The sequence below is a fragment of the Rhea pennata genome, chromosome 20 (assembly GCF_028389875.1).
Source record: "Rhea pennata isolate bPtePen1 chromosome 20, bPtePen1.pri, whole genome shotgun sequence".
NCBI classification, from domain to species: Eukaryota; Metazoa; Chordata; class Aves; order Rheiformes; family Rheidae; genus Rhea; species Rhea pennata.
In genome coordinates this window covers 11,141,075-11,166,464 of record NC_084682.1, presented here as the reverse complement: position 1 = coordinate 11,166,464, position 25,390 = coordinate 11,141,075, and the positions used below count along the sequence as shown (strand labels likewise).

General features: G+C 43.8%; 1 protein-coding gene across 1 annotated transcript in view; it reads right to left on the bottom strand.

Annotated features, from left to right (window-relative positions):
• The window catches only part of GALNT17 (polypeptide N-acetylgalactosaminyltransferase 17), a 204,875-nt gene that overhangs the window by 178,466 nt on the left and 1,019 nt on the right, over positions 1-25,390 (bottom strand). The window lies entirely within an intron of this gene.

Below are 25,390 nucleotides of genomic sequence, written 5' to 3'. Positions count from 1 at the left end.
TGGAAAAAAAGGGGAAGGGAGAAATAAAGAGAGAAGGAGGAAAAAGAGGACATGAAAAGTGAAGAAAAAAAGATTTGAAGTGCAACGTGGAGCAAGGCTGCACGAGCGTCAGTTGTTAAGGCTGACCAGGTGGGTTGCACGCGTGGTCCTAAAAGGCCGGTGAGAGACCAGTGTTGAGGAAAGCCAGAAGAAACAGGGCAAGTCTGGTGTGATGCATCACCCCTAACAGGTGACTGGAACACGTTAAAGGGGCGTGCAAAGGTATAAAACCTCATCAGTTAAGCTAGCAGTTAAAATACAGCCCAGGCCAACAAAGCTTTTACTGCCTGGCACCTGTTTGGAAAATAAACTCCAAGGTTATGGGGAAGCTGATCTCTTAGAAGGCAGCACCACCATGAGAGTGAACTGGTTATTCTGGCTGCAGGAGTCTCCGGCAAGAGCCTAGCCAGAGCTGGAAAGAAGATGGCTAGGTGAATTATTTCTATAAGAAAAGGGTTGTTCAGCGTTCACTGACTTTCATTAAAAAATTGGTTCCATTTTCTCAAAAAAGTCTGAATTTTCTTCAGGGGAAAAAAGGAACACAAATTTAATAAGACACTTAATGTTCCATCCCAAATCTATTTGGAAAAGTCTGGCGACAAAAGAATACTTCAAAACGTTAACCAAAGAGAAGGGACTGGCAGTAGGACAAAGCATGTCAAAGCGAAAAATAAAATGAAGGGCTCGGGGGAGAATTTATTAAAAACCTATTACTATGTCATTTTCATGCCTCTCTCTTCTCTCTCAAAACACTGATTGCTAGCAATTAGCAAAGATGGAAAAGGACATACTGAAGGAATAACACACACACATACCTGTATGAATACCTTATAGAATTCATACAAGATCAGTCTGCTTGCTGTCCTGAAGGTCAAGAGCAAAGCCAGCAACCTGGAATCACTCTGCAAAGCTTTAACAAATAAAACATGCTCCATTAACTTTGTCAGATACCTACCCAAAGGTGAAAGGGGGAATGTCCTGGCTTATGAGCTTTCTACCTAAATATGGACCTTGACTTGTCATCTGTGTCTCAGGGCATTTCTAAACCTCAAACTTTTACAAAATGTTTGCTGCTGTGCAACAGGTCAACAGCCCCAACCCATTAAGAGCTGCTCTGAGGCATCTCCAACTTTATGTCCTGGGCTTGTTTTCACGAGCCAAGCTAACAGTCAACAACATGTGGTCTGTGGGTCTATTGAAGTAATGCTAAGCCATTTATAGCAGAGTCTTATGCTTATGCCTTTGTGTCCCATCCGCTGGAATTTGATTATAAATCTTCTGGGACATTTTAGGGCAAAAATCTCCTGTGTGTGTTACAGAAGAGCTTCTTCCCCTAGCTGTGCTCCTAGAAGTAGCTCCTGCTATCTTTTAATATACAACTGCATTACATACATATTCCTTCTCCTCTTCTGGGACCTCGTCCAGTCAGATCAGAAAAGTAGGCTTCCTATATGTGTGTGTGGGGGGGTTGTTTGTTTTTTGTTTGTTTGTTTGGAGTTTTTTTTTTGCATAGATGTTGGTCCTGCAGAATTCCGAAGATGATATAAAATGGCAAATGCAGAGGCTCAGGCAGCACAAGTTTGAGCGGCTGAGCCAACACAAGCAGCGTGGTGAGGAATGAGAGCAATGCAGAGCCCCTCAAACAAACCACTCATCTGCAGAGGCTTGGAACAAGCAAGCACACAGCGCAATGTGCCCTGTGCTAAACTGCACCATGTCATCAGCATTCAAAAAATGCTCGTTGCAAATTCATGGCTGCAGCTGACCCCCATTAGAATGGGCTTTATCAAATTAAAATATCAGTCCCAGAAAGAGATGTTTGCTCAACACACACAAATGATTCAGGGACCTCTTGCTGCAAGCCATAGAATCAAATCAAACAGCAACAGAGCAAAAGAAATTACATCCTAAAGTGAAAATGGTGGAAGGAACACAGAGACCTCTTGCCAAAAGGAAGTTGCTTATCACAGATTTCACACAGATCCAAAGCTTCCAGGTAAGCTATATCCAGTCAGCAAAACTCAGCAAATAAATCATCATCATTGGACAACAGGTACTACATATATTGAAAAGTATAAAAAGACTGACTTAACAGACCCCAAGGGTCATTTTTCTTTCTAGCAGTTTTCTACATTGGCTTCCCTACAAAACTGGTTACATCGTTTAGTATTAGCTTTTTAACAAGGAGATAGTATTGGCTTCTGGATTTCCAACTGAGAGTTAGGTCCTGCTTACATGGTTCAAACATCAGTATGCCAAGTTCTATCCATGTTATTCATACTACGAGCATCCCACAGACCTTGCAACACATTTCTCTTATATAGATTCAGTTATACCAAGCAACACTAACCAGCTGCATGCAGGGACATGCTGACCGTCTGCCTTTGAGCAAGGACTCAAACCGTAATTCATAAATCAAAGGTGTGTCCTAATCAGGACCCTTGTCTTCACAAAGCTCATTGAGCGTCTCCCTGCAACCACCAGCATTTGAGCAGGCCATACTGAAGGGGAAGGGATGGAGAGCAGCGCTGCTGAGGCCCCACCACTGTTGTATTCCCTGTGTCAGCAGCGTTGTGCTGCAGGCTCATCCACAAGGGTTACAAAAAAACCCTATATCACTCCTCTCCAAATAAAGACAGAATTTTGGACTTTGTTGCATTCCAGATGTTCTACTTCCTTTCCAATGTAGGACTGCATTTTTCAGCACGCCAAATCTTTCGCCCTTCCGGAAGGCTCAACTGCTATGAGCTACCTGGAGCATTCATCCCTTTATTTAGATGCGTAAAGGGGAGATACTCAATTGGTATCAGTTGCCTCTTCTGGCTCCTAAACTATACAGGAAACACCACTCCTAGCACATCTCTGGAAAGCCACCTAAGCAAGGTTCCAGTCAACAACCACCATCAACCTGCACAATTTGTGCAGTTCAGAAGGTTTAACAACAGAAGCATGACACACGAGGAATATGATTTGCCTTCAAAACCTGAATGTGCACCTTCCTCTAGCTCTTATGAAATACTTTCACCTTAATCCCAACTTTTTGCAGATGATTACCTTTAAACAGGCCCTCCTCTATCTTCCAGAGGTACAAACGATAAAGCATGTCCATTAGTTCCATAGTACAGCATTATTTCATATGATACCGTCTTGGTCAGGGACTGACCAACAGCCCCTCAACCGTTTTAAAGTGATGCACCCATCCTTTTTCCACACCAAAGTAAGGTCTCTTGGTCATTTTGCATTTTCTCTATGATTCCAAGAAGTTGCCTCATGTCTTTAACACATGCTTTCACACACAGGACAACAGCAATACGTTTTCTCGCAGCTGGGTAGATGTTAGAGGTGGGAGTCCCACATGCAGCAGCACTGTGATTTCACTGGCCTGCAGTACAAGGGAATCACAGGAGTTTCACGGGAGTAAGAGGGAAGAAACAAGGCTCAGCGATGTGGAAATGTAACAGCACAAGTTGTCAGTATACACGAATTGCAAAAAAACTTCTAACTAGTTAATTAATTTTCTCAAACCAACATGATTTTACAAGGCTTTAACAGGGTCTGGCATTACTGAAGCTCCGATCCTAGAACAGACGCGTTAGCTGCTGTGCCAGTGAATTCAGAAAACGCTCTGTTTGCACACAAGGGTCCATCTGTTCACTGTCTCACAACTGGATCCAAAAGCTCCGCTGTTATTCTTTGTATCAGTGTACCCACAGGAATGCCTTACTACGATGCCATGGACAAACAGACTCTGTCATCGTCCTTAGCCAGTCATCTTCAGTCACCTCCGTTCCCTGGAGCTGCACTCTCGCCAGCTAGCAAAAACCCAAGGCAGAAGCTTTGGGGCATTAATGACCAGAATTCAGCTCTATTTCTCCATTTCCATCCACATGGAGCAACCGATAATGGAAATGCTTTCTATTTCAAAACATAAGACTTAATTTTTGTTGTTGCTGCTATTGTTGTTGTCCTGAATAACCCCACCGCAGCCGAAAACAACTGAATTGAAAGATGGTGAGAAGCAGCCGGCAAAAAAAAAAAAAAAAAAAAAAAAAAAAAAAAAAAAAAGCAGAGTAGCTGCATCTTCACCATTGAAGCTCTGGGCTGACCCAAGGCAAGTGTTACAATCTGGGACACTTGCAGGACTCAGCTCTTCTTCAAGTAGTTGCGGGTCAAGGACTAAACCACATCAATAGAAGACATCTCATCAATGCTTCTGCTTTCAGCTTTGAAATGAAACCAACTCACACCACCTCGTAACGCCTTTGCTACTTTTGACTTCGAATTAATGTCCTGGGCACTGTAAGAGATGGTCACTGCCTGCTGAGGATCCCAACACCCTTAAGAATGAAAAGACTTTGGTTTGCCAGCTATCTGAAGCCATCATTCATAACAAATTACCTTCAGCTAAAGGCAAGAGATAACTATACTAAAATCCAAGATTTAAGTCAGCAGTTATTTTAAGACAGATATATAAAAACAAACAATAAAGACAGCTTTGATTTTGGAATCCCTCTCTGAGCATCTTCCAGTTGGCCAATACTTTAATCAGCCCCGTCCGTACAGATCCTCAGAGCTACAACCCACATCTGAAACAAGTTCTGTTTTCAGGTCAGCCTTTCCTAGAATTAATACTGCTGTGAGACAAAGTCACTTCTTATATTTCTCCTCTCAACAAGGCTTTCTGTTGCATATAAAACACCCTGATTTGGTAACTGCTTTTGTTTGGGCAATACCGTGTCTTTCATGACCTCGCCTTTATGTCAGTGCTAGTGAACCTGAATGAATTTTTGGGCTCCTTCCTTGAGCAGTGTGGACACTGCTAGCAAAATGATCTCTTTGCTGCAAACATGTTTACATCATGCAAGCATAATATGTTTTATCAGCATGCATTACTTCTAAATATATAGGAATTTAAGCATATAAGTTCTGAAATGATATGCTATTAAAATCAATGTTATTTGTTGCACAAATAGAAACTCAAAAAAGGAAAAAATAAATCAGGCTCACTACTTGCTTTTGACTGGGATGAATCCTGATGGCAAAAAAAAAAAGATGACAGCATGGGGTGGTTTAGATGGCCTTCATTCGCTGGTCTCCAGGACTGTGGCTGCCACGAGGCGCCATCCTGCTCCCCATCCCCTCCTGCTGCCACTGCTAACCTTGGTGAGGGAGCAAAGCAGCCCAGGTCTCGGCTTCCCCTCCTCAGCAGGGCTCACAAGGAGAATCTGTACCAGAGCACGGGCACCCCCGGGGTTTGAACACTTCAAGCCCGTTTGGTTGACAGCACCCGCACCAGCACCGACTGCAAGGGGAAAGAGAGCAATGCTGAACCTGGCCTCGATACTCTGGTCAAGTAAACCAAACACTTTCTCTCATTTCATACTTCTAGGGCTACGCAAGGATGAAATAGCTAGCCTTTCCAAATTACTTTAAGGTAATTAAATGCTCTGTATAAATAAGATTTGTAATAAACCTTAACCTACTTGCTTTACCATACAAACAAATGGCAAAACGGCAAAGAAAGCATGGCCTCGTTAGCTCTCCAACAGCTTGGCTGATTAAAGTTAATTGCTAAAAATATTATATTAAAATAAATCCTTCTGAAGGGAACCATTACATTCCTGCCATAGAAATGTTTGTTTCTGTGGCACAAAATCACCTTGTAAAATGTCTTATGCTTTACATTTCAGTTTGCATTGTTTACATTCCACAGCACGGGCATGCAAAAATCTGGAATCTGAAGTGCGTATCGATGTACACATTAAATGCAACTGCTACCAAAAAAATAATTGAAAAAAGGCCTCAAAGCCTTACTGTTTTAAGACATTAAACAACAGAGTCAATTGTGAGAGACTTGGAAAGACTGAGTTGCAAGGATTACAGCACAAGAACAGCCATAGAGCTGTGACTAAGACAAGTGCAAATCTATCTGCAACCTCCACCTGTAGCAAGGACACTTCCTTAGGCAACAACGTCAGCTCTTAAGTACTCCAAAGATCCTGCTATTAACAAAACTAATAGACAAAATTTCCACAAGCAGCTCAGTCTACATCTTCAGGTTCATCTTCAGGCAGCTCACTTCTATTTTCCAAAGCATGGTGACTCTACAGATCCTGGTAAACAATCCAAAGATCTGGGAGACTGAAGGGATCATCCAGTCTTGCCTTCTGCAGCACCAAGATACTGTAGAAAAGATGGTGGGAAGAGGAGGGCTTCTAAAGACAAGAGCCACTCAGTCAAGGGTATGAAAAGCTGTCAGAGCTAACAGAGCTAAATAACGAATCCAGCATCTGAGGACTTACCACTTTAAACGTTAATAGTTGGAATTATACTTAATAGAATACGCTCGACTTCCCTGCAAATATCATGTTAATGTCATTTTGCCAATGTCTGACGTAATTATTCTCTCCTTGTTTTAGGCCTCAATTTCACATCCAAGATAGTGCTAGCAGTTCTAGTCATCTTCATTTTGAACAAAAAAAGAGTACAGCAAATCTAGACATTCAGAGAAAAGCAATGTGATATCAAAGACAATAGATGTTTTTTACATAAGAGTAATTAAATAAACGAGGACTCTTCAACCTGGAAAGGAGAGAGATGAGATCCGAGGACATGGCAGAACTCAATGCAATGCTGAATGATTAAAAGAGCAGGTAAGGAAGATGCAGTTACTCACTGCACCTCAGCAGAAGTAGGGGATATCTATGAAGTTGACTAGATATCCAGTTTACAACAAAATAAAGTGCTTTCACCCCTGCATAACTAGTTTGTTGAGCTCATCGACAGACAATGCTGTAGTATTATACACACAAAATTTTGTTGAGAGTTCTGCACTGTCCCTACGTAGGGGTTAAGGTAATGCAAGTGGGATTTGAAGAAAGTTGAGGGAGCTTGGGAGAAGTACAGCAGAAGTAAGTGCTGCTGCAAAGCAGCGGAGAGGTCTCCATGGGGGAAGTAACACCATTTGCATGTCCTGGCTCCTGTGGTCCTTCCCCAGGAGCTGTCAGAGGTAGCATCAGTAGCAGAACACCAGGTTGGGTGGGTTCTTGGCTTGACCCAGTTTGGAAGTTATGCTGTCACATAAACACTGGATTGCAAAGGGGGACATGCCCCTGTTGCCCTCCGTGTGTGTGATTTTGTCACTGATCTCCACTCTCCTACTGCTGCGACAACCACTTCTGTCTCGGCCACTTTGCCCAGCCCCAATTGTGGGTAGGCGAGTTAGAGCTTCCTGGAGAACCTAGCCTGTTCTTTGCAAAGTGTTTTCCACTGGAATAAAGTATAATCTTAAAGTGCCTTGACAAATCTTTCTCTTCATACCATGCAGTTAAGAGTCTACTTCTCATCAGAGCCACAGAGTGGCTAAGAAGCCACTTGAGCCTGTGCACAGTGCAGCCTGCGAGGAAAAGCCGGATGAGTGACCCAGCCAGGTGACGTTTCAGGTTGTGGAGCAGCAGCTCTCCCCATCGCTGTCAGCCTGGCTGGGAATACCTTCCTCTCTGCAGCAGATCTATAAACTTATTTTATGTATGTTACTTAAAACATATGAAACATTTAAAGCAGGCCACAAGACTTCCACTAGCCTTCTCAAATTTTCTATTCTTAGTAAGTAATGAAAGTTAAAAAGGGAACTGAGTTTTGACTCACAGGAAAAGAAAGCTTATTAAAAAAGTAACAGAGTACGATAATCATGCAGAGAAAAGTTTTTACGGAAGCATTAGTGCCCTGAGGTAGCTGTGAGTAGTCTCTCCTCACCTACTTGTCAGTTCTTAATTTTTAACTTACTTCATAGATCCTGCCAAATTCCCAAAGGGCTTCAAGAACTCAACATATGGCTCCAGTGAAATGCAGTTACCCAGAGGGTAGAGAAGTTTTCAGCTCACTGCTCTCAAGCATTGGAAAAAAAAGGAGGAAGAGATTTCAGGCAAAGACAATAAAGCACACTTCTATTCTTAAAAAAAAAAAATAAATAAAAAAAGACACGTCACAGAGTCGCTATTGAGAGTGAACAAAGAAAACTTTTTACTATCTCCTCTGAATAAATGAACGATCTTCATCTCTACCTAAACATGTTGAGAGGAACAGCTCTTTGAGGACTGTCTTAGAAGCTCAGGTCATCAGACTATCTTCCTCATTCTACCTATCAGAACATCATATTACTTTAAAAGCAAAAGCAGATAATCAATTAATTTCTGAGCATCTAAGAGCTCAGATCACAATTTCCTGTAGCACATGAGCTGTGCCCAACCCACATCCAAGCTTCAGAAATTATTTTGCAAATAATCCAATCAAGTCACAGCAAGTATTACAACGTAAAACCCCACTTGCAGAACACAAGTCAGCACTAGCAGGTCACAGCCTTCCACAATCAAGTGAGTGTTGGCTCTCTAAACAAGCTATGAAATCACTAGTATTGACTCATCACCTCTTCTTGTACCAATTCAGACATTTCAATATCTTGTATAAACCAAGATCATTCTAACTTGGTCACATTTTATGCTGACATTGCACCTAAATGCAGCTACTAGATGAAATGCCCCTACTAGAGGCACAGCAATGAGCTGTAACTGTGCATGTTGGTGTTGCCTGCTTCAGTCCCATGGACAGCATTAGCACTCCAGACGCTAATTTTGTTTCACCGAGTCGTTCAGCCCCATGCTAAGAAGGCAATGGTCCTGAATCAGACATAGATTATTACCAGAGCAGCACTCTTCTAACAAGGAAGGTCAGAAACCGTTATTTAGTTGACAGCTTACATATACAACTTCATGGTTCTCCCAGCTAACAAATAAGGAGTGTGTAAAAATAGAAGTCCGTGCACATCACCATCCACCTGCTGCTCAAACCCATCAACTGGGGGATCTCCAGATCTGCTGCATCGTTTGGCAATTTACTCCACGAGCACGTTACTGAACATCCGGTGCTCTTGAAAACCAGGCTAAAGAGTCCCAAACCAAGGCATGCAGCTCCTTCTCATTTAAGTGAGATAATGAAACACATTTCCTACAAATGTTAAACCATGATTAATATTCCCCCAAAGCTGTACGTGCATCTCTTCCTTTCCCTCCTAGTTCTTGACTTCATTTCTTAGCCATAACAAAAGGCACATTGTAGCCTTCCTAAACTCAGAGAACCAAGGTAACTTGAAGGCTGCAACGCCTTCTGATGGTAGGGTCAGGCTACCAGCTCCCTAGTGCCTGGCAATACTAGCATCTTGCAAAAAAACAAACAAACATCAGGTAACACATGGCCAGTGCCGATAACACTGCATTCAGCATCCTTGCACTGTGAAGATTCAAAACGTGCCTGACAAAGACACCGATTAACATTGTGTACACCGGGCGCCACGCAGAAATATCTGCTTGAAAGGCTTAGGTCCTATCACACAAGATGGTGGGTTTTTTCCACCATTGGAGAATCTCTTCTGAGATTACCAAAGGAAAGTGGCACTCTGACCACTCCTGTGGTTCGAAATCATCCTGATACCAGTCCTCTACCAAATGCCCCCATGCTAAGCTATGCAGCCCCATCCGAACAGTGATGCCAACAGAAATCCTTTAATACAGAGGAAGCTCTTGAAGGACAAATGACCTTTCTTTGGCTCTGAGCTCTTCAACTCTCTGTTGGGTGAGTGTCAGGAGAAGGCTCAGCAAGAGAAGCACTGACGCAGACACTTTAAAATTATATAAATAAATAAATAGTTCATTTTAAACTCTGCGCTCGCTCGCTCGCTCTCTCTCTCTTCCCCCCCCTCCCTTTAAGTAGGTCACTCTGCCTGCTATGGAAATCAGCTCCTCTTCAAAGCAGGTTTGCTCATCTCCTTATCTCCTTAATGTTAGAAATGTGCTAAGTATTGTAAGAGCAAAGGGTAATTTCAGGCTAATTTAATTTATTCCTTGCATAGGTATAAATATGGAACAATAAACAAGAAAACCTGAAACATGACAACTGAAGGAAAGCTTGCAAGGTGTCTTGCAGACAGTTCTGAATTTGGTACATAGCTCTGAGTCCAAGCCACTGTCAGCGTAATGCAAATCAAATACAAAAGGTCTTAGTGACCTACTGGGGAGAAGACACAAAAAAATGACTTGAATTAGACTGTAAAAGCTCAAGAGACTGATGTGAGCGTAGCTAAGCTCATACCAATTTTCGCCTGAAAATTAGGCCCTACCTTTTTATTTCTTTAACCTAACATGCAGCCTTGCAGTTCTTACTGCCAATTAACACAGGACAGAAGACAAGGCTGATCCCAACTCTGCTGCAGTCCCTGGGAATGGCACAGCGTACACCCGCAATGATGAAAGTTCAAGTTCCTTGGGCTCTTCTCAGCTCGCCCATACGAAAGGATGCAGGCAGGATCCACTCATTAGAAGAACTGAAAATCCAGACAGCCAGAGTTACAGGTTTTAAAACGGTAACTACCTGCAGTTTGAGCAGTCCATACACAGACGCACAGCAAACGTTCACGTAGAGTGAACTGGGCAATTCTGTCTAATTTCAGCCAAGCTCATTAAACGCAGAGTAACAGCAGCGGTAGGGATGCAGCCCTCGAGGAGCTGAGCTTTCCCCGGGGGCTCTGAGCACCCTCGGCTCCTACAGACTCCAGTGGCTGCTGCTGGCACTCAGCTACTTCTAGGAAGCACTCAGTGCCTGACTACACAACCTGCAAAAAAGACATGAAAAGAAATTCCAGTGCCTACAGAAGCCAGATACTGTCATCTAACAGCATCAAAAAAAAAGATAAAGGAAATGAATCATAATGATTTTGTTAATACTTGAATATCCATACCAGTAAGTTTTTTTAAATGACATTTTAAAATTCAAAACTGAAAAAGGCATTTCCCTCATGCACCTCTGAAGATAATCTCATGGTACAAGATCCTGACGCAGCACGGCCAGCCAACTTCTCCTAACTCGCAGTTGTGCAGCTTCAGCCTGTTCTTTTGCTCCATTGATCCAATCAGAAGATTCCTAGGTCAGCTTTTTTCCCAACTTCCTGAGTTTCAGCTCCCAAGGTTTTAAGCCAGGGCTCAGCACGGAGGCTTAAGAAAGGCAAATGAAGGAGAAGGCAGGAAAAAAAAAAAAAAGTTTTAAAATTCTAGAGTAAAGAGAGAGAAAGGTACTGCAGGTCTGATCCCACTGCTAACAGAAGCAGCATTATCACTCCTACACTGAGGCAAGGGAGCCTACGGCTAGGAAGCAAGAAATAAGCTCAACAAACATGCAACCAAATGAAGGTTGCCAGTGCATGCAGCATCTGCAAAACACAGCACCAGAAGGACCGGCAGCACCTCATGCCCCCGGCATCCCAGTTTCTCCTTCCAAGTCAAAAGACATTATCGTTTCATGGGATGGGAAGCAAAAGGACAGGAGAGCTGATAGGCAGCAGGAAGCCATTTGGTACCTAAGTCTAAGCATAAATATATTCATTACAGGTCAGTAAGCCAGAGGATGACTCCAAGCAGGGAAATGACTTCATCAAGGCTCAGTGAGTACAGGTAAATCATTTATTTCACTATCAAACTCCCACTAACATCATCCTATGTCCTGGTGGCCAAGGGGGTTTCTGAGTATCCTGGAAGATTAACACAAGCTAGTGACAGTCTAGACTCAAACTTCACCTGCTGAGCTTCAACTCTATAGGCAAACATACGAGATGGGCACTTCAGCCCCTAGTGCCTTCTAGGGCACTAAAATGTGGCCTGAACACTAGGAAGAAGAAAATAAATTTGACAAAATATGTTGCAAATTAACTCCTCAAAGAAATACCATAAGGAGTTATAATGATAATAAAGTTTAATTATTTGTTTAGGTGTGTACACAGAACAAACGTGCAAGTTTGTTGCTCAGACTCATCTTTTTTCCCTTCTGTTACCATTAGCATGAATCTTATATATACACTTATCTTAATGCAGCAGGAAGGAAAAGCCCCAAACCCCTCCACTCTCCTCTTCCACCTGGCAAGCAGCTCACAGCCCAGCTGACACAGCACAGATTTTTGCAGCGTGCCGGACAGTCCTTCATCCTCTCATACATCATTAACAAGCTGCAGTGGTTGCAGAGTCCTATAACCTCATCCCACGGTACCATTAATAAGCAACAAAAGAGGTGCCAGGCAGGTTCGTTTCTTGAAAAGATCTTCTGGAGTCCACCAGGAGTAGGTGTATGGGACTGGGCTTTGCAAGGAAGCAAAAGTGGTCGGGTTTGCAACTAAAGGGGAATAGTCCTGTCTCCTAAGGTTAGCTAAGGGCATGCGTGTCCCAGGTATTGTGGTCCCTGACCACTGGTAATGAGCCCCCAGCTACAGGCTGCCGTGATCCTCCAGCACTTGTGTGGCTTTCCTTCCCAAAGAACCCAAAGCATGAGACAACGGTCATCCCACATGCCACCCTGATACAAGGTCTGGATGAAGCATTTCTAGTCCACTAATTTAGTATTTCTGAATGAAACCAAATTTATCACCTCGTATCAAGAACTCAGGTCTCATTAGCTGGTTACTGTGGAGTAGATATCCTGCTGTTTGACCAGAATTTCAAGCTCAGACTTGTAATATTACTGTGGAAAAGTCTCAGTTTTGACAAACAGCATTTCTCAATGAAAATCTGTTTCACTGAAAAATTCATGACTGGCTCTACTTGGATGTAGAGTTAATCGTGACCTGTGTAGTTCAGACATACATTTGTGTGTAAGGCTATCCAGTTTAAGGGTTTAGGTTCAGTCTATCATAAAAATCTAATTATCTTCAAACTTTCACCTATGTGCAAGCCTCCTTAGAGTTTGAGGATCTGGTTCCAGACTTGTCCACTGTCCACTACATCTAACCACGAAGTACTGGCCACATTCTGTGGCAGGTGTCACTGCCAGGGTACACTTCCCAAAGACTGAGATTTAAGAAAACTTAATTGCAACACGCTCAGAGGCCTTTGAATTTAGACAGGACATAATTAATTTTAATACATACCATTCTACAGAAGGAAGGAATGTAGCAAACAGCACTGTGCCTTAAACCATAGATATCAATGGGGATTTATGGCAGTATGCTCTGGAGAAAACAGTAGCAGCTGTAAAAACACCACTTGAGTTGTTTCTGGTAAAGGCAATTGAGAAATGGAATTAAGAAAAAAAATAGGCAAATTTCAGGTAAACTGAAAGGAGGACAGATGCTTGAGCTAACAGGCTTTCCTTGTTTCTGCAGAACATCTAAATTGTTCTTAACTGCCCATGTCCCCATTTTCCTTCAAGTATGGCCTCCTTCCTAACTTATGCTTCACAAGTTCTTCTTTCTCATCACTTTTCACTACTTTTCTTCCATTCTCTGCTCTGTTTTGCAGTGAGTTCCGTCAGAACATAAATTCAACAGCCTCAGTAACATCCATGAGGGCAAAAATTAGTTCCCGTGGTCTCCTTGGCCACATCACCTTATGGTGACCCGTGGTGGCCCTTGCAGAGCAGCAAAACAGACCCTAAAGAATGAAAACACACTTTTTCTTCCCCATTCGAGAAAGTGGACAGCTACCTCCGGGACTTTCCAATTGCCACATCTCATCGGCTAGAAATGTGGTAGAAAATTCCAAGAACTAAGAAAAGAAAATAAAAAAAAAATAGGGATATACCCTCACTGACTTAGCACGAGCCTAAGACAAGAACCAATGCTCACTGAAAATGTATGCTCTCTTTGGCACTGCTGTTCCTCTGCCAAGTCCAACTCTGTCTGCTTCCATTGGGGAGCTGTGTAGCAAAGACCTCCTAATGAAGAACCGTATGAGGTGATGCCAAGCTACAAAAAAAATCACCAATACTCCTGAAATCTCAGACATTAAAAAAAATAAAATAAATAACAGCAGTTAACTTGAAACTAGGACAGCTGCAGCATTTAACATACCCACCGCAAATGAGAAATACTTAGGCACATCATAATTAGTAAATGACAAATATTAGGAATTATGGGAAAAGGAGATTGTTAAAACAAATTTTAATAGCCCAGCCTTTCATACACTCAGGCGGAAAAATCCAGGCAGCGTGCACGTTGAGCATTAAGCCCACATTAAGAAACAAACTGCTTCGTTTTTGGAGTTGTAAAAACAAAGGTTAGAAATGTGCTTAAGCACAAAACCCGTAATTTTTCCACAGTGACTGCACTGTTTTGCTTTACACAGCTAAACCTGTCCTGGTTTTATACCCACACATCTCCCAAATGTTGTACTGTGCTAACATTTTAATGATCAAACCAGCAAAAATACCTAAGAACCACATTTGGTATTTGAGGTTTCTGGAAGTAATCTCTCTTTAAATTACATATTGTTTATACAAAATGTATAGGTAAAAAAACACATTTGTTGCAGATGGCCATTTTCCATCTCAACTCATAACAGAACAGCCAAGCAACTGCCTTGCATCTGAATCATCCTCTAGCAAAACAGAGATCCCCCCACTGAAACACCACTCCCTGACTGGACACCTTGTCCCCATCAGCTCCTGGGCCATGCATCTGCTCCAGCCTCCTCCTCCCCGGACTTCTCCTCCCCATTGCTTTGCCCAGTCCATTCAGGCCTTCCACTCCCTGCCCCTTGGCATCAGCTTTTGTTCCTCCTGCTTTCAAATGAGCCCGCAGGCAGGAAAACAATACAAAGCAGACACAAAGACAGACCCATGGCTTTTTTTGATGGGGCTGCTTTGCTGAATTTCACGTCCGACCTCCAACGTACAAAAGCGCTCCAGCATCTTAAAGAAAAGGCTTTAAGAAATAAACCTTTTGACATGAACAATGGTATGTGGGTTTGCTCATACATCACTTCCAGGAACGCCTGGACCAGCTCGCTGAGATTAAAGATAAATAGGATCTCGACAATATCTGACCATTTCGGCCCCACTGGTGAAACTACACACACGCAAAAGCAATTTCTCATCATGGGAAATGCTGGGCAGCCTCATAATAAAAAGCTACCAGAGATACTTACAAATTGGTTGATGCCTTTAGAGTTAACCATCCTTTTAGATATTCAGTTCCATTAATTATAATTGGAGCTAGGCTTTAAGGAAAGTTTGGGCGTTTTCCATTATGCTGCTGCAAACTGGGTGCCTCCAATGGGAATGGGATGTTTAAGCTTCACTTTTTTCCATTTGTTGCTTCCTTCCTCTTCGCCATCAGACGGACCAGATCTGATTTGCAAGGTCTAATATTGTCCTCGAGAATCAAACCCCCAGTACCAGTAGGGAGGAAGGTACATAGTGCTGATTAGTATTTGGAAGTTACAAAAATGTCCTCGCAGAAGAAAGAGGAAAGCATAAAATCCTATTTTACTTCCTATGCCCCTTCTTTGTCTGTGCACAACAGCCATTAAACTCCTCCAGCAAGTCACTTATTGATTCCACGCTTGATCCAAAGACAAGTGAAGTCAATATGACCTGACCCCAGTAACACCTTTCACGTAAGACGTTGCAGAAGGCCGGTAACTACCTTTCAACACTCCTGACAGGCAAAGATTTCTAAATGAAAGCTGTCTGCATGTCCATAAATCATCCATGGGATCCGGCTGTCAGACTGCCCCATCAGCCATGCTGAGCGCTAACCACGTCTGAACGTCCACCGTTTTGTGGAGGGAAAGGTTCATCCATCCCTGACCGTCCAGGTGAGTTATTCATGTATTGCTCCGGATATGCAGTCCACTTTCTGTACAGCGCGGAAAACAGCGCTGACCTTTTGGGCATTACACTTAACACATCCAAACAGGCCTTCTGCAAAGTTCCAAACATGCCCGTTACTGCTTTCCTTGTCCTAAAGAAGGCTTCAGGGCTCCCACCACCTTTCTACAACTGGGGTTCCACCAAGTCTCGCTTTTTGAGTTGACGCGTGGTGGTATTTCCCTTGTTTTAAATCAAATGTTGAAGCTGCTCTCCCAAACCGTTGTGGCCCCTAGTGAAGCTTCAGGAGTTTCTACCTCTCTGCTGCCTTCTTACCAAAACTCTGCTGCCAGCTCCAAATGTTTCCAAATCGTCAGAAAGGACCTGCCACTCTTTCTCTGTCCTCATACCACTTCACGCACAAACATCTTCCGTGAGACGATCACTTAGCAATACATACGGGAAGGTGAACCCCTAACTTGCGTAATTCTTTTAGTGTTATCTTAAGTGGTTTGTCCTTCATCACGCAAACAGCTGGAGGAAGAACCAAGACCTGAACCCAGGTCGGTGAATTGTGCTCTAGCACTTCTCATGGTGCAACCAGTCCCTCCCAATCATTTTATCTGTGCAGTTACATCAAGAGAACTGAAACACCACGGTGTTTGGTCTGCATTTACAACAGGCCACACGCATCATGGCCCCAGCCTTAACTGCAGGTTTAGAAAAATGTAATGGTTATTACCGTTAATGTTGTCTCGTCAGCTCACACATGAAAAACTGAAATAAAATTCAGCAGAATAGGGTTTTTATGTTCCAACCTATTTGAAACATTCAGCGGTCCATCTCACTTCACTAAGGAGAGTACAGAGTAAAAACACAACAGGAGGTCAACAAAAGTTATTTTAAGCCCAATAATGGAATATAAGCAAACTTCAAAATATCATTAAATGGCTTTTCACTTTTTTTTTTTTTTTTTTTTTTTTGCTTTGTTTTATATTTTTGTCTTGAGAGTATGATCAAGTAATTGTTTTGGAAGAAATTCTAGTAATTTGGCACAAACACAAGTGCTTTCATGATTTAAAGTGTAATGTGGGCAAAGACCCAGAAAGCAATTCTATTTTTTTCATTTTAAAATTAACCTTCTCACTTCATCTTTCTGCTCGGAGGACATTCACGGCCATGGAGGGCTGTTACACTGAAATACCATCTAAGCATAAGAGGATTAAAATACGGGTAAAATAAATTCTACCAACGGTCAACTAAGAGACCTTGCTTGAGTCTCATATCTGATCATGCTCTCCACAGGTTGAGAACACACCCAAACTAACGCGGCTGAGATGCTGCTGAGATGCCGCTGTTTTCTTGAGTTCCCTCTTGGTTTTCCTCTTTTAATGGCTCTCTGCTTGCTGTAACTCAGCAGCCCTTAGACACTCCAAGCAATCTGGAGCCCCAATGTCCACAAACACAAAAAGGCCCTGAAAGACCCTACTGCGATGTAGAGGATATGGGAGAAAAGGAAATCCGACATCCCCTTCAAGCGCTGGGGAACAGATTCAGGGCGAGACAAAGGATGCCCAAGGTCCCAAAGCACAGCAGAGCCCAGAGCACAGGTCTTCTGGGTTTCCAGCCAGCACCTTTTCCTACCAGACCTCACAGAACCACCAGTGTTGGGCAATCGTATTTCAAAGGGAAGGAATGAAAGAGATTTCCGTTTGCAAGAAAGCTGAGGCTAGTACAAGGCAAGGGGACCAAGGAGTCCTCTTCCTTCCTCCGTGTCAGATGCTGACACATCACACAGTTGATTTTGCCGTGCTGAAATTAAGTCATCAGGTGCAACCAGGCGTGCCAAGTGCGCATTAAGAACTGGCGATATGACACACACGTTAGTGCGTATGACACAGCCCTGCTTTTAAGAGACCTTTCATTTCCCCTATCAGCAGGAATACTGGCGTTCTTCTACAGCATCCTGGGTCAGAGACCCCAGGAAGATCTATTTAAAAAAAATCCATTTACCAAGAGTTATCACATCACTTTCCAGATACTGTGAAGTATTTCTCATCCCAGGGTTTAACAAGTGCTGTAATACGGCAGATACCCTTTAGCATCACCGTCTACAGGTATCAGCGTGAATCACAAGGAGTAAACCCCGGAGAGGGCAGGATCATAGAAACTGGTACATGCTTGACAGTAAGAGGTGTAGATCATCCATTTTTTAAAAAAAGGGAAAGGCAAACACTGTGGCTTAATCCAGCTCACTCCTGAGCCTAAGGAATTTGCTTTCCTTTCCAGATACCTTAGCATCTGCCCACAGACACAAGCATCAAAGCCAGGAGCCTGCATCAGAAGTGCAGCACGTAATGGCTCAGCGACAGCAGAGCAAGGCTCCCCGCGAACGTAACGTTTTACGTAGGGCTCTCGTCGCATCGCTACCGCATTATTTTTAGATAACCATCAGTGAACGTCAGAATACGGGTCGATGGCCATTAGATTTATAGGCAGAACCAGCTACAGTTGTACCAATAAGACGTAAAGTATTTGGCACGTTCTTGATGAAATCCGACCGCAGGGATTTGGGGTTATAAAATATGATTGCTGCTACGTACCAAACTGTTTAGGAAAAATAACATCATACAGTGAGGATACATTATTGCAGTTCAGTCACCACTATTGACTCATGATAGGGTCGATACTATGCGCATTCACTTTGGCCAGCCCTTTGCAAACTCCTGCAAGGACATCTTACACGTCCCACAGCAGACCTACTTTTTAACTTCTACAGTGCTGGTTTCTGAGCCCGACACACACGGTGGCGGCACAGTAAGCGTGGGGAGATCGCTGTCCTCTCTACTCCTGTGCTTGCGGACGATGTCTCACAGTCTGGCAGGAAGAGCACGGATCGGTTCAGAAGCATCTGAGTACTGCTGTGCAAGCAAACCTATTCCAGCAAAAAACGTGAAAGCGTGCCCTTTTCTTGGCTCACTCTTACCAGAGCTATAATTCCATTTGAAAAAAATTAAAAATCTCCTTTTTAAGCTCGATATTTCAACATATTGAATGTCCTTACCTACCCTGGGACTCGGGAGAGCCTGTGGGAACGGTGAACCAGCAGCTCACCAGCGGCCGTAACATCTGGACCAGATTGTTCGGTTTTATACAAAGATTAGTGACATAAATTGCAAAATGAGCAAAACCTTTTAATTATCAGAGAAGGCTCATTTATTTTCTTTCGTACTTTGTCTTCCTAAGAGGTAGCTCTGGTCACAGGCTATATACAGCGTTTCCTCCCAAGAAACGCAGGCGACCTGGTGTAAGGAGAGAAGTAATCGGGGAAGATGGTGGCCAACAGCAGACCAGAAGTACTGCCCAAAGCCAAGCACACTGACCGCACGAGTCTAAAGCCAGCTTTGTCCGTCTGTCCTCCCTGACCAAACTGGTTGTTCTCCAAGACAGCAAGCATGGGATGTCGGTGCCTAAGCAGTGTCTGCTGCCACTTGAAAGGCCCCGGGGTATCCGAGGGGCTGCGCGCACCCAGCACACGCGACACAGCACCCACAGCAGACCCTTCCCGAGCGGCCAGGCGGGATGCCTTCAGGCACCCAACCGTCACTAGATGCCCATGTTTTGCCAAACGTCTCCAATTCCAACTGTCTCTTACTAGAGACGCAATGTGTGGTTCACTGCGGATCGGCACTGAGGCTTTGAAGCAACACTGGAATTCACACGAGCCACCTAAATAATGTGGTTGCCAAAATCCAATGTACTATCGAAAATCGTACCATCCATCTAAGGCTGTGCTGCTCCATGCAGGCAGAGGTGAGTTAATACACAAGAATAAAATTCCCCATGTTCTCTCTGTTTTCTAGTCATTGCTTTTGCATCTCATGATCCCTGTAGTGCCTCTGCATGATAAACACGTTAGTACCTTATTACTCATTCATCGCCAACCACAGTGAATATTCGGATGATGATGTCAAACAACTATTGAAAACAAAAATTATCTATCAGCTCCTAGTCAGCCTGGTTGCAAACTAAATGTCATGTTAACTTCCAAGCTCCCAGATGCTTCATAAGTGACTATTCGAAGGCTCATCTTTTAACTTTATTATTCCTCTAAGTATTTATTTTACTCATTCTTTGATCAATATCAGCCCCAGTGTCTATGGTCCTCATATGAATAATTTATAGGCAACCAGCTGTCAGGAATCTCAAGGAATTACTATGAAGTCCACTCTCCTGCAGTTAATAAGTTTAGGCTGAGAACGTAGAAAAACAAGTACCAAGTCTGGACAACATGCATTATTCTTTACAGGAAACACAGCATCCAAATCTGGTAGGTATATAATAAATACAAAAGCTGCAATTTTTATCCAGTTCCTATAATAACACAGCTAGCTTCTGCTCCAAAAATATCATGGTAGTGGCGTGGAGAGGGAAAAAGTATCTCAGATACTGTGCGATAATGATCAGTTAATACAGTAGTCACCTCCACCACAGCATATCACTTTCCTATTTTATCTCCACATCACCGTTTCTTATATCAAAGGATTTCACCCAGCAAGGCTGTGCTCATATAAAGAGTTATTTTGATTTGATTTCATTAATGTGACTAAAGCAGGAGTCCCTTACAAATAGCAGTTCTCGACTCTCTTTTCATTTAGCTGTCTATCTTCATCAGAGAATTTCTTCGTGTTTTAGTTCATCTATTACCTACCTATGGGAAAATTTTAGTAAACTAGTCCATGGGTGCTACGCTATTACATACTACTAAATAGTTGACAGAACTGCTTCTAAACTGCCTTATTTACATACATAATTCTTATATTCAATAGTTAGCTATTTACAATGTCCTTTGCAAATCACAAGTGTTAGAGAAGATAAGCATTATCTTATCATTATGGGAAGTAAATCCGCCAATCTTTAAAGTGTTTTAAGTCACTTAAGTGCCATTTGACAAGGGGGACAGGAAGACTGTGCCAAAGGCTGTGTCTCTGGACCTGCCTCGATGTCCATACACAGCCCTCATAAAGCTAATTTCCTAATAGGAGAGCAGATGAGAACCCAGGCTGTGTGCAGGGAGGCTGCTGGCAGGCAATTGCTCATATCTCAGCATGTGCAAATAAGTCCGTGTGCAAAACCACAGATCCAGGTTTGTTCCAAAATAATGAACGTTGCTTATTTAACTGCCAAGGAACTTAAAGTTCCTCTTCAACATTTAACATTAAGTATAGTAGCAGTTTAATTTTTGTGTGCTTCTTGAGCTTATACAGGGAAAAATCAAAAATCCTCTCTATTCATCCATTTCTTGGCCAGATTCTTCTGCACTGTCCACTTTAGCATTGCCCGTAAATATTTTCAACAGTTTGCAAATGTCTTGTCTTCTCTCTGATCCTGTACTTAATTGGTGGTGCGTTTACAAAATAAAACTTAAATGAAGGGCTTAGCATGAATCAGCAGTGTCATTTCCCAATGTCTTCTGTCTTCTTATGAGTATTTAGCATGAAGCAAAGAATTTGGGGGTTAAGGCATTATTTTTTCCATTCCACTCAGAAAGATATCATGTCACCCCAGTCTCACTGGCTTCAAGGCAGCTGAGCACTCACCAGACTCAGCTGTTACTGTGCCTCAGCCAAAAAAGCACCAGGCAGGGAGTTTTATCAGCTTTCACACTTCTTGCAGGTTTTAACCCAAGACCCAGACTCAATTGAAATAACTTTTTTCTAGGACTGGGGCTGCTTCTTGATAGGCACCTCCAAAGACCCAAAGCCAGCAGATGGAACACAGAGCGACATACAGGTCAGATCAGCAGCAGAACAGTCCAAAGTTAGGGAATCAAATCAAGGAACAAGCTCTATTCATCTACCCCCTGGTGTTTCTGACCACTACAGGAGTAGGCACGCAGCTGTTTGCCCTCAGCGCACACGAAAGGTGGCTAAATACCAAGTCACCAGTGAGCAATGGAACAAATTATCTGATCTGCTTGTACTTGTTCCAGGTTGTTAGCAACAGCAGATGAGGATGACAGCTTCCCCACATCCAAACCAAGGGTTTATTCAAGGTATTCTCCTTCCTGCATTTCTTATTCTCAAGCTGGCACCACTGTTTAATTACTAAACTGTCTCTGTACCGACTTAAATAGCTCTTTGCCAGCGGAGACTAGAACAAGGGTGTTGCCACTTAAGGGCAGAATCAGACAAAGAAGAACAGGGACACACACAAAATCAGAGCTCTGCCCACGTGAGGGAGACTGGTTATGGGGCTCAGCACATCTCAACAGCCTCTCAAAGCCCTGGCAGCTGGCAGGAGAGCAGCCTGGATCTCGCTGGAGGACCAGACCCCTGGCCAGCTTCTCAGCGCTTCTCCCACTTTGGGCAAGTACTGCCAAGAGCACGTATCGAACGGCTCCTCTTCTGGAGGAATTTCTTCATCCCAGCAAGCGCCCAGCAGGCCTGGCGTTGGGAAGTGGCAGGAAGGTGGAATAGGGAGTAACGCGGAAGGTGATGGAAGAGAAAACAAGGCAAAAGCAAAGTGCCCCAGCAATTCCCCCAAGGCTATTGCTTGTAGGAGGGGAGAAGAGCAGCTTCTCACCGCACAACGGACACCAAATCCATCCTATCAAGAACAAAATCTCTGTACATCATTTCTTAACGCAAGCTGCAGCTTTCCCCAAATCACATCATTTATTTTACATGCCACTAACCTGGAGACATATCAGTCTTCGATGTGAAACCATTTGGTCCACCTTTGCTGTCTCGGGATCCTACAAGCACACACACACATTTCTCAAACACCTCATGGTCATTAACGCATTTCTCACAACAGTCCCGGAGCAAGAGATTTAGATAAATCGTGGTGCCCAGCACCACGCAGGAAACATACGGTTGCAGCAGAAGCTGAATGCTCTCTTCCACGTCTTTATTCGCTCAAGCCTCTTGCTAACTGACTCATTTGCTTTTTCTACACAAACACTCTTTGCAAACACGGCCCCAAACTGAAAAGTTCATCTGTGTGAATTTCCATACATTTCCACATAATCTGGCCCGCAATTTTTGCTTATGTAAATGTCAGCGCAGGAAAAATTAAATTAGATTTGGATGAAAAACTACAAATTGTAGTTAGTATCTGAAATAAAACGCATGTGTTCCTCTCAGCCCTTCGTTAGTTTGCTCTGAACATTTTCAGACCAACAGAATTCCAGCCGTTAGAATTACTGCAGAAATTAAAAATCCTCTAAATTCTCTGATTACTACATGCTTACAAAAGCTCCCATTTCAACAGTCCATTTAAAGAGTACCCTCGTATTTCTCTGCAGGTATGAGAGTCATCCAATTTGAGAGTAGGAAAAAATCCAGTAATAAGAAAAAAAAGCTCAGTTTGGAACTATGTTAATCTGCACTGCACATATGCCAAAACCCTGACCGCAGGCAGGATGAGGCAACCTAGGTGAGGAATCATTTTGGACTGAAGTAAGGGTCACGTTTGGGACAACTTTTCTTGCACAAAGAGCATCTACGCTGCCAAGTAAGAAGGGGGCTGGGTATTATTTCCACAACGGCACTGCGGAAAAAAGTCATTCCAAAGGAATAATCCCATAGAATCATTCCTTCGGTAGCCCCGAGGCTGCTAATGCTGTTTATCTTGATTTTGTGGCCAACATTTACAGAAACAAATGCATGTAAACAGAAAATCTGGGTTGTCGTATCAGAGAGAGCTGGTATTTCTGATATGCTTGACACTGCAGGGTTCAAAAAATAAATGAAAAAAAAGTAGCAATGGGGCAATCAGGTTGCTCATTTGATGCTTACAGAACAGAGCTTTTCAAAAGATGCACTTTCTTCCAAAGGTGGCATCAACTTGCACTGAAATCTAGCTAAATCCTAGAACGCAATAAAAAACCACCCATGGCTGATTGCACCCAACCCAGGTTTTAGCGTTTGTCTTTGGCCAAACACTTCCCGAGGATTTCCCCATATATGCCACAGGATACTATATTCTAACATTTTGCACTTGTAGAGGTCAGATTTAAAGCACAAAACTACCGTAAGCGATACAAAGAGAATCTCTCAGCGGACGCGTTTTGCAGGGAGCTTGCTCAAGAGCATACGGGCGTTTTGTTAGGCGTTTCTCACCAGCACGCAACTTTCTTATCGCAAAAAGAAAACAAAAATCAAAGTAAACTCATACTGGTGAACTAATATTTGCGTACCTCAAGCAGGCACCAGGATTTCAGCTTTAGTATTCTCCTTCGAGTGCCCAGAATTAGGACTGAACTCCAATTGGGGCCCCCGCCGGGAAGCCGCTCCAGCTTCCTCCGCGCTCTCCGTCCTACAGACCGCGGTCCTCAGCACACTTCGCTCTCTCCTTTTAGCAGCGGTGGGTGGCGACGGGGGCTCATCCGGCCCCCACACCCTCCCTTACACCCATGCCTTGCTGAAGCACAGCGCACATGCACACTACTCGGAGAACAGAGCACGTATGTACTTTCCTAAAAAAAGAAAATCACCGGTACCAAATACATACTCGACCCAAAGTTATACGACCACTATAACAGAGCTTTTTCTTTCCCCCGTTTTCTGTCACCTCTTCGCCCCCCACCTTTGGGTGCGTGACCGTGCTCTTCGGTGTGAAGCAGGCTCCCACCCTGCCCTGTAAACGTGCAGCCTGTGCCCGCAGCAGCCTGCGGGCTGTGCAGCCCGTGCAGCCGCGGAGGCGAGCTCTCCCCCCCCGCGCTGCTCCCGCAGCCGGCGACTCCCGCGCTCGCCTCCACCGCTCTCCCTTCGCACCGGGAGAAGGGCAGTAAGTTACGATTTCCTTCTCTGTGTTTGCTGCAAGGCTTGACAGCATCTTCAGTGCATGTTCAAAACCAAGCCAGGTTCTCCTACGAGGGCTCCCTTCATGAATTTCTGCTCTCGTCCTTTTTAAGTAAGTGCCTACTTCTTCCTGAAAACCTCTGTCCTTGCAATATCCAGCAGCAGTGAGTTTCACAGGTTCGCTGTATATAACACCCAGTGTTTTTTTGGGGGGGGATATTTTTTAACATTTTTCCTTCCTACTCCTTTACTATGGACAACATACCTATCACCTCTCTTTCCCCCCCACCCCACCTTTAGGTGCACGACCGTGCTCTTCAGCACCAAGCAGACTCCCACACTACTCCGTGACCGTCCTCCCCATGCCGGCAGCAGCCTATAGACTACGCACTCCACCTAACACCCAGGTTTTTAACCTTATCCCTTGCTATTCCTCTGTTTCACCCTGTATGTTGCCCTACGACGCTGTTCCCACACCTCTTGTCGGGCGACATCAAATTCAGACTAGGCGCTAGACGCTTTAACAGGCACGTTTTCCTGAAAGCAGATAAGGCAGCAATATAAACGCCCGCTCGGCTGAGCGCTTCTCGGTTTACGCAGCGTCCTTCCCCAAAGCACAGGTGCTGACCAAGACAACTCTCACAGCTGAAGAGCACGCAGCAGACAACGCACGCTGCATTTCAGCACCTGCCTCACATCTTGGGTACAGCGCTGCCTCGGCAATAGCCCCGGTCCAGCACGCAGCCACGACGCTTGCAGCTTAACGCAGCACCGAATCACGCAGGAGGTTCCTAACGGAGAGTTGAGGCTGGAGTCACATCAGTACTGCCTCAAGCATTAGCTATGCTGATTTTGCACCGCTAAAACTTGCGGTCTTTAAGGCTACAGAGACTGGAAGCTATAAATGGGGCTCTCGGTCGAGA